Source organism: Pomacea canaliculata, linkage group LG4 (assembly GCF_003073045.1).
Source record: "Pomacea canaliculata isolate SZHN2017 linkage group LG4, ASM307304v1, whole genome shotgun sequence".
NCBI lineage: Eukaryota > Metazoa > Mollusca > Gastropoda > Architaenioglossa > Ampullariidae > Pomacea > Pomacea canaliculata.
The window spans coordinates 15,306,497-15,321,755 of NC_037593.1; the positions used below are offsets into that span (position 1 = coordinate 15,306,497).

At 42.9% G+C, this 15,259-nt stretch overlaps 1 protein-coding gene across 1 annotated transcript in view; it reads right to left on the reverse strand.

Moving 5' to 3' along the window:
- Positions 1 to 15,183, reverse strand: part of LOC112561275 (cytosolic carboxypeptidase 2-like) — a 41,103-nt gene extending 25,920 nt beyond the window's left edge. The window contains 3 exon segments of the mRNA XM_025233653.1: positions 82 to 230; positions 3,974 to 4,133; positions 14,303 to 15,183. The gene's annotated coding sequence lies outside the window, so the exon portion shown is untranslated.
- Between the last annotated feature and the right edge of the window lie 76 nt (positions 15,184 to 15,259).

The following is a 15,259-nucleotide window of genomic DNA, read 5'->3' on the forward strand; positions in this document are numbered from 1 at the left end:
ACTAGCATTTTACCAGTCCGCTAGCGGGGCGGCCTCGAAAGAAAAGAGAAACGGGGGTCGGGTCTCTACTGGTGCACGTACCGGCTGACGGAGGCGTTGTCGAGCAGCCTGCTGTCGTTGTCGCTCCAGTCTCTCTTGTGGCGGAGTGGACAGCGCCTCCCTCACTCGCCTCTCCAACTCCGTTTCCATCTGGTCCCTGATGCTCTGTCGCCATCTTGGTTCGTCAGCATCTGGAATGGAAACTAGATTTCAGTGCTACAGTAAAAACGTATATTTCAGTTTCATTTACAAATCTCCCTCTCTAACCATCAACGCATTTTTGTACTTCTTTTAAAATAAAGCTCTTACTGTATATGTCGGTTTTCTTGAATTTTTCTGTTACATAAAATGTGTCTATAACGATTTCTCTGCTTGTGTGGTTGATGACAAGTTAAAGAAGCAAGCCTTTGTAAGACCTGTCTGGACACCTGTGTAAAAGTTGCACTGATTTTTCAGCATTTATGGCGAAACAGTCAGTCCTTGTAAACCAATCCCCCATTCAGAAAGTAAGCACGTGTACTAAGACGGGATCTGAACCCACGAACAATGTTCTTTGGCGGCAGCTAGTTTATCTTGGGGGTTGGGGCAACGAGTCGTTTTCTGTTGCTGCCAGCGACACCAAGATTATCATAATGAAATCGTCTATTTTTCCTGATGATGATTAGACTAAAATTTGGTTGGTTGTGGCTCTGGACACAGCATGGGGATGAACAATTCCTGCTGTCAAATTTGTCTGTGCGTTAGTTGACAGATATCACCTGCCGGTAATTTCATTACTCCAGTAAATATTCTCACGATGAAAAGCGGATTTTCATCCAGCTGACATGTTTGTGCTGTCGGATTGGAGCTGTTGTGGGTATTGTCAGTTCAGTGGAACTCGTTCAGTCAAACATGAAACTCGTTCGGTCGAACACGATCTTGCCATTTCATCGAACACAACGCCCTGGTTACCAACACAATTGGCCTTTGGTGTGAAATAATAATCGCCAGGCTGTATTCGCGAAGTTCATCAAAGACTGTTTTCATGGATTGTGATTAGAGAGAATGATAACACCCTGACCTTTCTGCTGTTGTGTCCTGGCGGACAAGAAGATTAGAGGTCTTTGTAGTGCAGATAAAAAAATAATAACCAGTAAATTAAGCCCAGCATTGTGCTCAGAGGTTGTGGCCGCCACAGATCGAGGTGATCATGACTGAAGGTAGTGTAACCTAGAATGAACAGGTCAGTCCTACAGAGGACCGTGAATCTTAGCTATTGGAGCGAGGAACCGACATTCTTATTTTCTCTTTAATGCATTTGTTTTATATTAACATTGTGTTTCAGTTTCCTTTCCTTAGATCGAGCTCTAGATGTAAAAAAAAAGCGTGACTTTTCTTAATTTGTTACCCTCGTAAATAAAGATTTGTCGTTTATTTATATATCTTGTAGGATAGGGATGAGAAGTATGAATGGATAGATCAGACCTGGGCAAAGGCCGGCCCGCGGGCCGGATCCGGCCCGCCTCCTGTCTCTGACCGGCCCGCCCGTTGGCCCGCCCGCCAATATATATATACTATATAAACAGTGTTGGGTAAAACTGAGTTAACTATATTAGTCCAGCCCTCTAAAACCATCCCAATTTCTCATGCGGCCCCTTGGGAAAATGAATTGCCCACCCCTGGGATAGATGATTGGATGAGTGATGACTGAGAGGATGGCTATTTTCATCTCACCCTGTGAAAGTGGCAATGGCAAAAATTGCCTTAAGTTAATAAAATGTTCGAGTTCGAGCTCTCTCTTCAAAGAAATTTCGGTTGATCAACGTTTTCTGTCGATTTACCTTACGAGGATGACGTAGCCAGCATCATCCCCTTATGTGATCTGTCATTAAATGTCTTTAGGGAACATTGTTACAAAAGGCTTACAGCAATCTTGGGTAACACTTAACATATACAAATCAGAATGTGACGCACAAGACAATAACAATTATGTTTTTGTAAAATCTCAGTTTAAGCACACCTTTTGAAAAGTTGTTCAACTTGTTCTGTTGTTAGAGAAAGACATTAAACTCTCATTTCTCGCAGCCGTTCGTTTAGTTTTATATTTTAAACAAACTGAAAATCTTGGTCCTTAAATAGGGGGAGACAACACAAACTGGACTTATAAAATAGGGAAAAAAAAGAATTAAAAACATATCTTGACAATGTGCAATGTACGTGCAAAAGGCGGACCTATCTTTAGGTCGGATGAATAGACATAAAATCTCCTCGGGGAGGAGGACGACGTCGCTGTTAAAGTAAATACGCAGTTTAATTCCTGAATGGTTCTTCAATTTTTTTCCAAAACATAAAACATGTTTTCTGTGTCGAGAACTGCTAGTGCACTGCCCCAACTGCTTATTTGTATAGAATTCCGTCCGCGCCCACCCTTCTTTCCCCCGGTGAGTAAGACTAAGATCGGGGAGGGAGTAGACGAGCCCACTCACAGACTGAACTAAAATCTGTCACCTACAGGTGCTGTTGTCAGATAACTATTTTCAAAACACATTTCCATTTGCCCTAACCTTTAACAGACCGGCATTCAATGGCTCGTCAAAAGAAGTTTGACAATAACCTCCTTGGAGATCTCGAAACTACAGATGATAAGTGAAACAAATGAGGTCAATGTGACCGCTTTAACGGTAAGTCGCGTAAATATCCAGGAAGACTCTGACTGACGAATTACCAAGTTGCCGATATGTTGACAGAAGTCCTAACCCTGCCACACATGAAAGGATTACAGGTAATCGGCGTGACTAAACCCAGTCGACTTCCTGAGCATAGCCATCTTTTGTTTGACCCTTCGCCACCATGATAGGCAAGTCTTGTGTAATCGCCTCTAAAAACCAAGCTAACTCGTAAGCCTATGTTAGCGATAAGTTTATGTTTTTAGAAGTGGGAAAAAATTGAATGAGAAGAAATTTATGGCAGTGGAGCTGTCATCTGTTATCACCCACCGAGCAGTTGTTCAATGCAGTAACACGTATCCTATCAAGAATACAGTTTATTATTTTTTTTTTATGTTGGTTTCTTACTCACCGTAGACAATAATTTATTCGCGTTAAAGGTGCGAAGGAGGGAGGAGTTATGGAGATTATTGCTTGGAGGGGAAATACAACATGGGATGTTCACATGAACTGAACATGAGGGTAATGACCACAAGCGAGCGTGCAAATAAACATTGTGTAAGTGCGAGCAGGCGCCAATACACCAAACGCTCACAGGCACACACACACACACAATATACGAAAATAGTATCAGAAGTACATTGGAGTTAACAAGAAATTGAAAGACAAAGAAACAAAAAGAAGTGAAGGAGACCATTGGACTCACGTTAATACCACCCAACCACAAGCGGCGTTTCCAGCGACCAGGATCGTGGGCATGGCAATGACATGGCAACTGAATACCCGCATGATAAACCGCTCCGAGCCACCCGTATAACCAAAGGGTACACAGCAACAACACACCCGACAAAACGTCCGCTGCCAACCGATTAACACGGACGACCACAATGCACAGTGGGGACCGCGGTGACACGCACCACAACGCTTGTGAAACGGACTGTAACCCTGGGCGTAACGCTGTCTCGACTACCACAGCGTTACACATCCAGAAAACAATGAATCCCGATCCTGTCTGCCACCGAGAGCGAAAAAAAAGAAAAACTTCCATGCGCAATGCCATTAAGAAGAAACTATTTCAGATTACGACAAGATTCCTCTTCAACATGATCAGTTTCTTTTTTTTTCTTTTTTTTTTTCGTTTTATCAGAGCTGCGTATGTATTTATACTTATATGTATACTTAGAGTAGCATAGATGTAAACGGTAGTGAGGACTGCGATTTATTCTCACTGCATACCTGACTGCTGTCCCTCACTTCATACATCACAATTACCCTCACGGCACACTCACCATGGATCACTTGCGATTTCTTCTGCGCCGACAGCTTCTCCACCTCTTCCTCGTCCACCATTTCCTTGATCTTGACTCCCCCTGACATCGCGCCGCTCGTCAACCTTCTCAACGACTGGCCGCCATTCACGTCCTCAGCTCCATTCATCCAGCGGTCAGTCTGCCTGAAACATGACACTATGTTCACTCACAAATCATCACTACCAAATGAACATCATAAAATTATCACGATGAACCACTCTGATGCACATAACTTCATTTTTCTCGTAAAACAGCTGCATGTCATTTTACATTTATGTTAAGGCTAAAGTGTGTAAGTGTTTCCGTCTGTGTTACAGAGACTCTGGATTATCTCCAGAATTAGTGGCCAAATAAAACTATCTGCAGTATTTTACGAGTTTACTTTTTCACACACATTTTGGCTTGTTTTCACCGTTTCCACATGTAATATCAAGAACAACTGAAAGCATTTCCGAACAATAAATATCTTCCTGATTTTAACCTCACAACATAATTGATGCCTTGCAATTGCAAATTACATCTTTCATCGAAAAAGACAATATCTACCTGTTGCGCTATTCAAATACTTGGCACAAAAATCAAATCCAAGATCCCTGCACCTGGATGAAAAGTAACACACATCCAACAGTTTCCTTTGGTGAAAGTTTTGTCATGGTCATTTTCATCCTCATTGGTCTTTGCATTGAAAACTGTCAGAATCTCTGCCACGCATCCAACGTTCCTCGGTTACTTTCAAATTACAAGAATGTCGCGGAAATCATTTATTTTACACCCACCTTGCTACCCTCGACGTCGAGGTGAGTAGAAAGGTTTGGTACTACTTGGAGGAATGTGATGCAAATCAGGTAAACAGCTCCATCCGTCACCTGGATACTGGGCAATCAAGTCACTAACGACAAGGTCGCATGACGACGCCGGTAACGATCCAGGCTGGAATGAGGAAACGAACCTACAAGAGAACAAGAAGCAATGCCACCGGAAGCGGGGCAGGGCATTGTAGATCTCCGAGCGGGGAAACCTGTTTATTGGAAAACCATTCTTAGCTCCGACCAAACACAGGCTTGGTGTATAAGGCTAGAATATTTTAACGCCCTCGAATTTCAGGATGGTCAATGTGTCGGCCCCACATGAAAGACATAAAGAACGTCCGACGGAAGTGTGTTCGGAAATCAAGACCTGGCCACGAGCTTAAAGGCTGACTAGAGACGAACGTGAGCTGGTAACGTAGCAGACCATAAAACTGTCGTGACTTTGTTACAAAAACTTTGATTTTTTTTCCTTAGAAATGCATACAGATTGAACTGAATTCTACTTGGGCGTCCCAGAAGGCCAAAGAGACAGCTACGAACATATGTTAATGAGGCGCTGCCCAATCAAGATGTCGCTGGAAGTGCGATCTAACCTCTTTCCAAACCCCAGGTGTGAATTACAATGTTTCAAAGGGTTGTCTCTTACAAACGGAAATGAGTTGCTCGGCAAGATTTAGGAAACTGATTACCATTTCGTAATGAGGTGAACACATTTGAAAATAATTCTGCTTTCGGGTTAGTCTTTAATTTTTTTAAAACTCTCGTAGGAAATCTGTTGCGACCACGCAGTGCTTGTTTATTGGTTGTTGTTGTTGTTGTTTTGTGCGGTCTTAGAAACACAGTCATCTTGCTCGGTGCCTTGTTGCTAACATCCGCTTCATCAAACGTGTCTCCCGACTGTTATATACCACGTAGTTGTAGTTTACACATAACACAGGAAGTTAGCAGCTTACAATTCATATCTGTAGTTGTTCACCACATATACTGGTAGATCTTTAGCCTTCTGGGTGGAGTCATTCGCCCGTGGCAGTCGAATTTTGTTTTGACAAAGGGCGTGTAAACGGACCCACCTAAGACGAGGTCTGTAATTGTAATATAAGCATGTGCCAAATGAGCGACCAGTCTGTAAGCACAATGCTGCACACGGACGGACGTTTCATTGCACTCAGGTAACATGAAAGTACCATGGACTCTTAGAACAGACAGCCGAAGTTCAAAGAGAAGGCACGAAGAAAGGTGTTTCAATAGCAATCCTTTGAAGCCAGCTACAAGTCAATCCCTTCTATGTTGTTGGAGATTAGTCCAAAATATTTCTTTTCAGACCTCGTACAAAACGACCCTTTTCGTCCGTGTCTCGCTGCAAACTATTCTCTCTGTGCATTTCTTCTCTCAGAATACGGCCTTTTCATTTCCTTTTGCTGGTGATTGTGTCACTAGAAGAACTTGATTTACTGGATGAAGCCACGAATCGACGACATATGAACGAAACGACTAATTTTAACAGACAGCGGTGCAAAAATAAGTAAACATCTGATTGTTAAACTCCAGCACATGGGTATCTCGTGAATAAACCAGCTCAACAAACTTCAGAAAGCCAGGGGCCGGGTGCACATCACGTGTTAAGGAGGACTAACGCCTTGTAGTCAGCGAAGCTGCTAATATTCTGGAAGCATTTTAGGTAATTGCTGTCCATATTGTGCACCCGGCCCCTACAAGAAAATTCTCGGCAAGTTCTCCAGTAATCGTCCTTTTATGCTTGTAACAGTAAGAGCAAGGTCCCCCTTTTTTTTATAGGGGTCGTGGGGTAGAGGCTTTGCTGTAATTTTTTTTTCTGGTGATAGTTGGTCGAGGCAATAGGAAGTTGTTGTTCTGAAGAGTGTTGTCGATAACTCAAGGGTTAACTCTCAATGCTTTAGCATGAAGGCATTAAACAGTAACAACCCCTGTGCGAACCTGCCAGCCTACTTGAAATTCTTCTCTGACAGGGGCAAGGGCCGGTACTCGTCCTGTCGTTCACCTAAAGAGTTGTTCACCGCTGCACGCACCCGCGTAGTTGCACCCGTAGTTGCACCTGTTCCGATTTGAAGACCCACTCACCTGTTTTAAGGCCTGTGTGGACACAAGTGGGTGGTGAGGATTTTGTACATGAAAGATATTGCACCTGCTGATGAATGCTTTTGTTCCTTTTTTTCCCCTCAAAACCGTTGGCAAGATCTGACGGGACCCAGATAAAATATCGGTGTTTTATTGAAGTAACACAGCTGTATAAGAAGTCAGACAGATGTCACCTCCACCTAGCAAGGCCTGTAATCTCATCGTAGATGCTGAATTCATTGTGAACTCCACCAAGGAAAAAGTGTCGTCCCATCGGCAACTGAGTCATGACCACCTCCGGAGGGAGAAAAGAGGTTTAAGATCCTATTTTTGTTACCTTTTAAAAGAAAAAACACTAGTTGTGCATTTTGACTGCACACAATAGAAACATTCGAGACAGCAGTGGTTCACTGTTATGTCTGTATGTGTGCGTGCGTGCGTGTGCTTATGTTAAGCTTTACATATAAATGAAATGGAATTACAGGTCAGAGGAAGGTATACGCTTCACCAATAATAATAATTTATGATCATCATCATCATCTTCGTCGTCGGTGACATTTTTACTTTGAAGTATCTTCGCATGACCAGCCTAATATGTCAAACAGACCTTCACTTCTAAATCCTTTACACAGACTGAATGTCGAAACTGCCGCACTGATATATTGCAGATCAGCGTGCTCTTATAATGTAGTTTGATTAACGAGGAACGATCAAAAAAGTAAAAATAAAAAGCTTTCCTCTGTGTTAAGTCTACCTGTTTTTATAGACTAAACCATATTTATAGGTTGCTAACGGTGTTCTTATTACTTGTCCAATGAGAATGATTTTTTTATGGTTGTAACCCTGTCTTTTTTTTTCTTCTTTTTTGTCTTCTGCCGCGTTGCCAGTCACTTGTTTATTTTGATGACACTCGGAGGGATACTTATCTACATGATCTTTTTCTATCAATTCTGTTTACCAAAATCTCACCGTTGGTTTTGCCATGTTAACACGAATTTGTTACACACCTCGGTGGATGAGTCAAGCGACGAATCCCTTTCGTGTCATTCCTTCAGCCCACGACCACGTCTTCAGTTTGAAGAGCACTTAGAACCCTTTACAAAGACTCTAACGGTGTGCAGTGATTTGCCAATAGCCAGGCAATAGTCCACATGTACATTGCCAGCAAAGATTCCATGGTATTCACAGTTCACAAAAAAGTGACGATGCAATTTTTCAAGAGACCATCCTACCTCTACCCCACGGAAAAAAACTTGGTCTTTAATCTTCCACTGATCGAAGCGTCAACAAGCAGCAGGTCAAAAGTACATCGATGCTGACAGTAATACAAACAAGCACACCAACAACGGTCGCGGCCAAGGCCTTGTCATCAAGGAATGTTCAGCGCCAGCTTTAATGAGCTCGAGACCTCCGCGTTTCTGCCTCCGAAACGTGACAAACGGCCTGTTGGCCCGGTCTGTAAAGCCAGAATCAATTGTATTTTCTAGCCAGCGACAACAGCAGAGAGATTCTGCAGCCAGGAGGTCCTTTAGCCCTGTAATGACTTTGTTCCCACTGTGATGCTGAGAGCATGCAAGTTCTCAGGCAACTGAAGCTAATGGTGGAGTTTGATTTTGGAGTCTTCGGTAAAGGAGACCTCGCGACATTGACCTCGAGGTTAGAGACCCCACTTTTCTCGGGGCCGTTTTCTTGAGAGGGCAATGCCAAGCTCCTCTGTCTTGTTGCCTTATCTTTTTGACTCCTTTAAAAAAAAATCAGGTAAACGTTCGACAGCTGAGTCAACTGAGGGTAAGGACGATGCGTCACACGGATATCGAAACCGGTTAGTGCACTGACTGACCACCAGGAGATTTTCTTTCTTCTTCAAATTAAGGAAAGATCTTGTGTAAATTATCAAGTAAAAAGCAACTTTGAAGAGAACATACAGGATGGAACATCTCCAGTCCGACTTTCGGCTATTTAACACTCACGTCCCATGTCGCAAATGACTTCTTCTGCGAAAGAAAATTCAGGTGAATCTGCTTTTTTTTTTTAAAATAAAAGGAGTCGATTTGACGTGTTGCAGAGAAAATGTGAAGGTAACCCTAACCCTAACCCTAACCCTGCCACAAAGAAGGCACTGGGCCTGAAAGACCAAGTCTCTTCACCTTATCCCTCAAAAAGAGACCCAAACCTTTATCATCAAGATTCACGACCACGACCACGAGGCTAACGAAGTCATTAGGAAGCCAAAGCCTCTGATCAAAGCCGACAGAAAATCGATAGCAGAACCTGTCCTGACCTTTGCTGTGTACAAACTAACCCACACGCTCCGATCGCACGACTTGATCTACTAGTTTGCTTCGATCACCCGCGTGTGCAATATGGCCCGCGGGCCGTCCTCAATCCGTCATAGTGCCCAAGCCTCAAACCTCAAAGTCCGTCCCACAGTCTCATATTTTGGCCAGTTTGTCATGGCAAACAAGTCTGAACTTAAATTGTCTTGAATTATGAAAAGAACAGCTACATGTTAGTGCTAATATTACAGAGGGGTTAAACGGTATGCAAGCTCGCACATAAGAGGGTTAGTTGCCGAATTGAAATCCGACCAACCGAGAAGTGATCACCCCAAAGATTTTGACCCAATGGGTCGGTGATGGTGTTTGACTATGTCCTGCCGATATGACAATGACGTCAGTTCCTTAAGACCCTGATTTTCAAACTCTTGACCCCTTGCACGTTCTTAGTTTCAACTCTCAAACATCTTTCTCCTCTGCTACCCCGGGTACGCTCAATGGAGAACTCTGAAAGGCTTAGTGTCTACACCCAAAGCGGATTGCCTCTTGGATGACATTCGAGCAAGTGCCATTACTTTTAAAGTGTTCCTTCGCAAGATTTTGTAAGAAAGCTAAGTGTTACCTGAGATTCAACGTCATCCCTGTCAGCTTTGTGAAACAGGTGAAGTATTGGGTATGATTCCAGTTAAACACGTGCTTTAACGTGCGTTAACACCACGTTGAAAAAAAGGGAACCAAGTGGTCCTCGCTTCTTCTAGTACTTATTTTCTCAGCTGAACTCAGAGCAGTTTTATTGATCCTCTGAGGACCTCTCGGTCATCTGGGTTTTCTTTTTTCAATATTTACGGTTCAATATTGCTCAACGGACTCTTAGGAAATTCCAGTAACACACTTCTACTGTTGCATTTCAAATGTAAGCGTTGCAGCATTATAAAGTACGAATAAAAACCAGGACCATGTCTTTGTGTAAAAGAAACATCCATAATTTACATTCCAAATCCTCAGCGTTGAAGTTTTTTTAAAGCTTTTGGGTATTTTATAACTTTTATAAGAGACGTTTGATAACGCTGATAACATGCGAAGATCCAAATCATGATACAACTCTTCGATCATCAAGCTGTTAATCTCCTCTTTCTTTTCTAGCCCAACGTCTAGAATTTTCTGGCTCTTTCTCTTCGAGCGTTCCAAATTTTCAATTCCAGACTTAAAAACCACCTCTTTCAGTGTGTAACCAGCTAGCTCTACCTCTTCGTCCATACTCTGTCATTGTGTAGTAATAGTTTATTGTTGTGTATAGATAAATGTCATACGCAAGGAAAGTAAACGAGGTTGGGTGGAAAACAGGGAAAGAAAAGCTATCAGGAAGTTGTCAGTGTTGTTTCACAGCAACCACCAAGACGACGACAGCTGTGATGACGGCAATGATGGTCTTAACCAGAATATTTCACACGTTAACGAAAGACTAGTGTCAAATCCGACCTCTGCCCGCTCAGTCGGGAAACTGCTGAGTTACCTGTCTGTACATTTCTGCCGACATCCCCGATTGATATAAGAGACCAAGAACGTTTTCCAGAGAGGTCTGTGAATCTCCAAAAGGTTTTGACCACGTGATATGTTATTGCAAACACGCGGATCACTTTGGTCAACAACGGCGGTGACATATCGACCCTCGACGTAAAGGTGTGGCAAACACAGAAGTCAAAAGATAAACTACAGGCTTTAAAAGGCACACACATCAGATAATTACCTGCAAACGCATTCAAGGCAAAGAAAAATCTATGAAATATGAACACATGGGTTCAATCAAATTTGCCGCAAACCACTTACTTTCTTCTGCCTAGTACCACAACTCCTAAGGTTGACTTGTATTTTTCTCCATGAAAAGAAAAGCCAGTGTCATAAAACTCTCATCCTTTCAGAGGCTTTTAATTGGTTCTAAAAATGGATTGGCACGAAATACATGATAAATCGCTTTCTGACTGCTTTGTAAATAACTGCTCCTGGAATGACTAGTTTCATTCATGACAAATGAGCAAACAGCAGGTATGAATGTTTGCCTCTTGTAAGAGCTCGCGAGCAGACAAGTTACCATAGTCGCCCACTTCCTTTCCAGAGCCCCCCATTCCCCATCCTTCAAAAAAAAAAAAAAGTACATGTGTTTAGGGGAGGGCGAAAACTAACTCATGCATGTTTTCAAGTTTGTGAGAAAGGAATGAAAGGTGAGGGGAAAGACTGAAGAGATTTTAGAAGTCTGTGGCCGTAGGTGTCAGCAAAGAGAATACCTTTGGAGAATTTGTTTTTGGTTTGTTAATTTATCTGCCCGTTGCTTAATTGATTATGATGGAAAATTATTTGTAGTAAATGTTTATTGGTTTGACTGTTATCTTATTTACGTACCCTACATTATGCTGGGTTTTGGTTTTTATTATGGAAGAAAGAAGGAAGCCTATTTTCACTATGGTTTTAATTTTTTTTTTTGTTTTGAAATATTTATTTTATTTGTCTTTCCTTCCATGAGAAATTTGGTTCAAGAGAAGGGAACAGACGGAGATATGTATTAATGTATATCTAAACGAAAGAAAAGGGGTTGTGAAGAAATTACTGCTTTATGTGAAGCAAGTAACAAAGGATATCTCCGATAAAGCAGCCAACCCCGTAAAGAAGTGTCACATGCAGAACAGTGATCAAGATGAGATCTGAACCCAGAACAGCCGATCCCCACTATAGTGTTGGTAAATATTTCACCATGGAACCACCCTAAATCGGAAAATTACAAAAGAATGGGAGAGGAATGAGCGACAGAGAGGACAACAGCAAAACAAAGGTGAATAAGAATGCTGGTATGTGTACCCTTCTAGGTATCTTTTTACGGGTTACTGCATGGAAGCTAATCAAAAAACAATATCGTTGGAGTTTTGCGCGTGTCGGGGATCAGAAATAAGCCCACAACCGTGATTTATCGCCTTCAGCCTTATACTACCCGCTCACAGCAGTTAAGGGCTGTAGGCGCTATGTCTGAAAACTACATTGAATGACAAAGCACGTACGGAACTGTCCTCCAAACTTAAGTGTTTTTTTATCGTCACGAAAGCTAAGTGCACAACAGAACTGGGGACAATGGGGATAAAGATCATTGCCATGTTTACAAGAGCAACTAAGTGACCGACTGACCCACTGTCCTCAGCTGAAAGTCTCATGCCTTTTTTTTCCTGAAGGTTGCAATTGAAAATTGCTTTACAATCATGTAAATAAAGTCCACGTCGTCACCTTAATTTTGTCAAAATTTCGAGCAGTTCCAACCTAGTTTTTCGTCCATTTTTCTTGGCAACAATGATGTCCAAGATGCAGCGAGAATCATGGCATTAAAACAAAACCATAACCTGAAATCGCCGATAATAGGTGGGAGTCACACACTACTACATCTTTGTGTGTGGACACGTGCTCGTGTTTCTTATATGCAACTAAACCCTTGTTCTCTTGCTTCAGACAATATGTACCGTGCCGAAAAACGGAGAGCCATGATATGATGACTGTTCCTCTTTCATAAGATGACTGATTTTAGGTCTATTCATTTTCTCGGAGGTGCATTCTTTTAATTTTCTGTTACCAACGGATCGTGAATAGGTTATTGTCAAAAAATATTTACAGCTTCATGCAAAGAGCCATATAAGAACCCTAAAAACACGACGCTCTCGTCTTTCAGTCGAAAATCTTATGTCCAGATGAGAGTGGCTTTTTGTACTAAAGAAAAAGTGTAAGTTATTTCACAGCACTTCTCTCTCGAAAGTGGAACTATTGTATGGACCTTTCTTAGCAGAACACACCCTTCGGGTCGTCAGGGTGCAGCAGTGTAAAATATTTCATGGAGTGTTGCTTGGCAGATTAAAACAGGTCATCTGTAAATATAAGGTTTTGAAGAAAATTTTAAGAATTTCCGTGTACTAATTACACAACACTTAAAAGAAAGAAAAAAAGCTTGCTTGAGCATCTTCCAGTTAAAAGCCCGAGAAGCCACATTTCTCTGATGTTGAGATCATTATCTCCACGAACTTGTATTACTTGACTGCTGGCAGACGATTTCTCCAGTTCACAACTAAAACGAGGCAGGTGCATACAGAGCTTCCGGTTTAGTCACATTCATTGTTTAGGCTCGCCGAGACTAATAGCAGAGAACTTCACAAGAGGCTAAGCGTTGGTCTCGGCAGACAGCAGTCCACCTATACACGTCCGTGCTATCTCGGTCAGTTTGTGTTTAGGATAAAACTAAAAGACAAATTGTATTCCCTGCTTCCAGTCATTTTAGGGCCAGGGTTAGGGTTAGGGCCCTTTTCTTGGCAGAATGATCTGTGTGTGAGTGTAAAATTGATCACATTTATTTGCGTGAGTTCTACTCACGCGCACACACACATTCAAAGCCTTCACAAAACCGACTCATTACAAGAAGTACTCGAACACTACCACAGAAGACAGCACTAGCAGAAAGCCCGAGCACACGAAGCGGAACAGACACACAATAAGAATTCTACACTCCAAGCGGCTCGTCAATCCTGATCCAATCTTCTGCCGTTACCGAGGACTTGCCCGCTATCCACGCAGATAAACATGTTGGACAGATCAGCTCCACGTGCGATCCCCCTGATAGCGCCTCGAGCATTTTACACACCTTGTGCTGTGGGGGTGGCCACAGGCCAACCCAACCTACGATACCTATCAGCACCTACGGTCACTGTGTTGCGTATCGAGGTGTCCCCGCAAAGAAACAATCAAGGGACTGCAAGAGATTTTTTGGGGTCGCGTCGCTGGAGATTGATGACCTTAGAGTGCTCTACACAACCCTAAAAACAAAAATTCCATGTGTTTGAAGGGGACAGGGTAGAGAAGGTAACTGAGCACGTAGCCATCTACAGCAGGTATCTAGAAGTACATGTAACTCCAGACCTTAAATTGAAAGAAGCAAACCGTGAGTCCCTGAGGTACATGTTTAAGTACCGAAATAGATATGTATCTGCTTTGATAAAAAAATGACTTGTCTTTAAACTACGAATTCTCTCAAGCCAGAGACATGTCTGTCGATCTGTCTGCCTGTTGTCCAACCGTCACACATAGCACACGTGCACACAGTGACTCACCAACCTTCTGTAACACCTTCATGGCATTGTCCTCCGATTCTTCATTCACCGCCTCGATTTGATGTTTCCGGCGACACAGGTGTGCTCGTCTCTCATTCTCGGTATGCCATTGGAACAATTGCAGGTGACAGCAGGTGACGGGGAGAGAAGTTCGTCACGACTTCGACCCACAATTCCTTTGCCTCTTAGGCTCCTCCAGAGTCACAGGGGGGGGGGTGACACCACTGCACAGCTACGAGCCACAAGTCAATTGAACGGCTCCTGCGACATCTTCTACCTGCCGTTACGTATCGTCAGCGGGGGAACCCGTTGGGTGTACACACCCGGCAAGAACCTGCGAGGTAGCTGTTGGCTGGCCCCCCGTCCCCCGCCGATCAGCTGGCAGGTTCGTCTGCAAGTGGTTGGCGAATGTCTCTGTCGCTGCGCTGACGTTGGCGTACGTTGCGAAGAACACCGTGGTGTCGCTGTGGGCGTGTTGTCTGCCGGGTTAGATATGCGATACTTTCGGTGTCGAGCTTATTCTTCCGTGTATGTGAGAGATCGTCGTATGCACGGGTACTGGATGGTAGTGTCAGATTGAAGGTCTATTCTACAGGCACTCGTTGATGCACACGACTTAATGAATCCGGTATGGAGGGACTAAGTAGAAAATTCCCATCATTGAGATTTGACAGAAATCCTCAAGTATATTTACACTGAATATGAAACAACTGCCTCATTTCACTCATGTACAGCTTGCCAAATAAAACAGAAGCTGCATTAAGTTCTTATCTCTTTCCCCTAGTCTGTTTCTGTACTTATGACTTGGAATGTATGTCGCACTTACGAAGACAATATGTATATTTATTCTTTTGTTTTCTGGCTTCAGTTTTCTTTTTTATGTCATCTCCATCGTCCCTAGTGAGATTGTGGTACTGATCTTTTTCCAAGTGCACTTTGTTGACCGTGTATCTAACA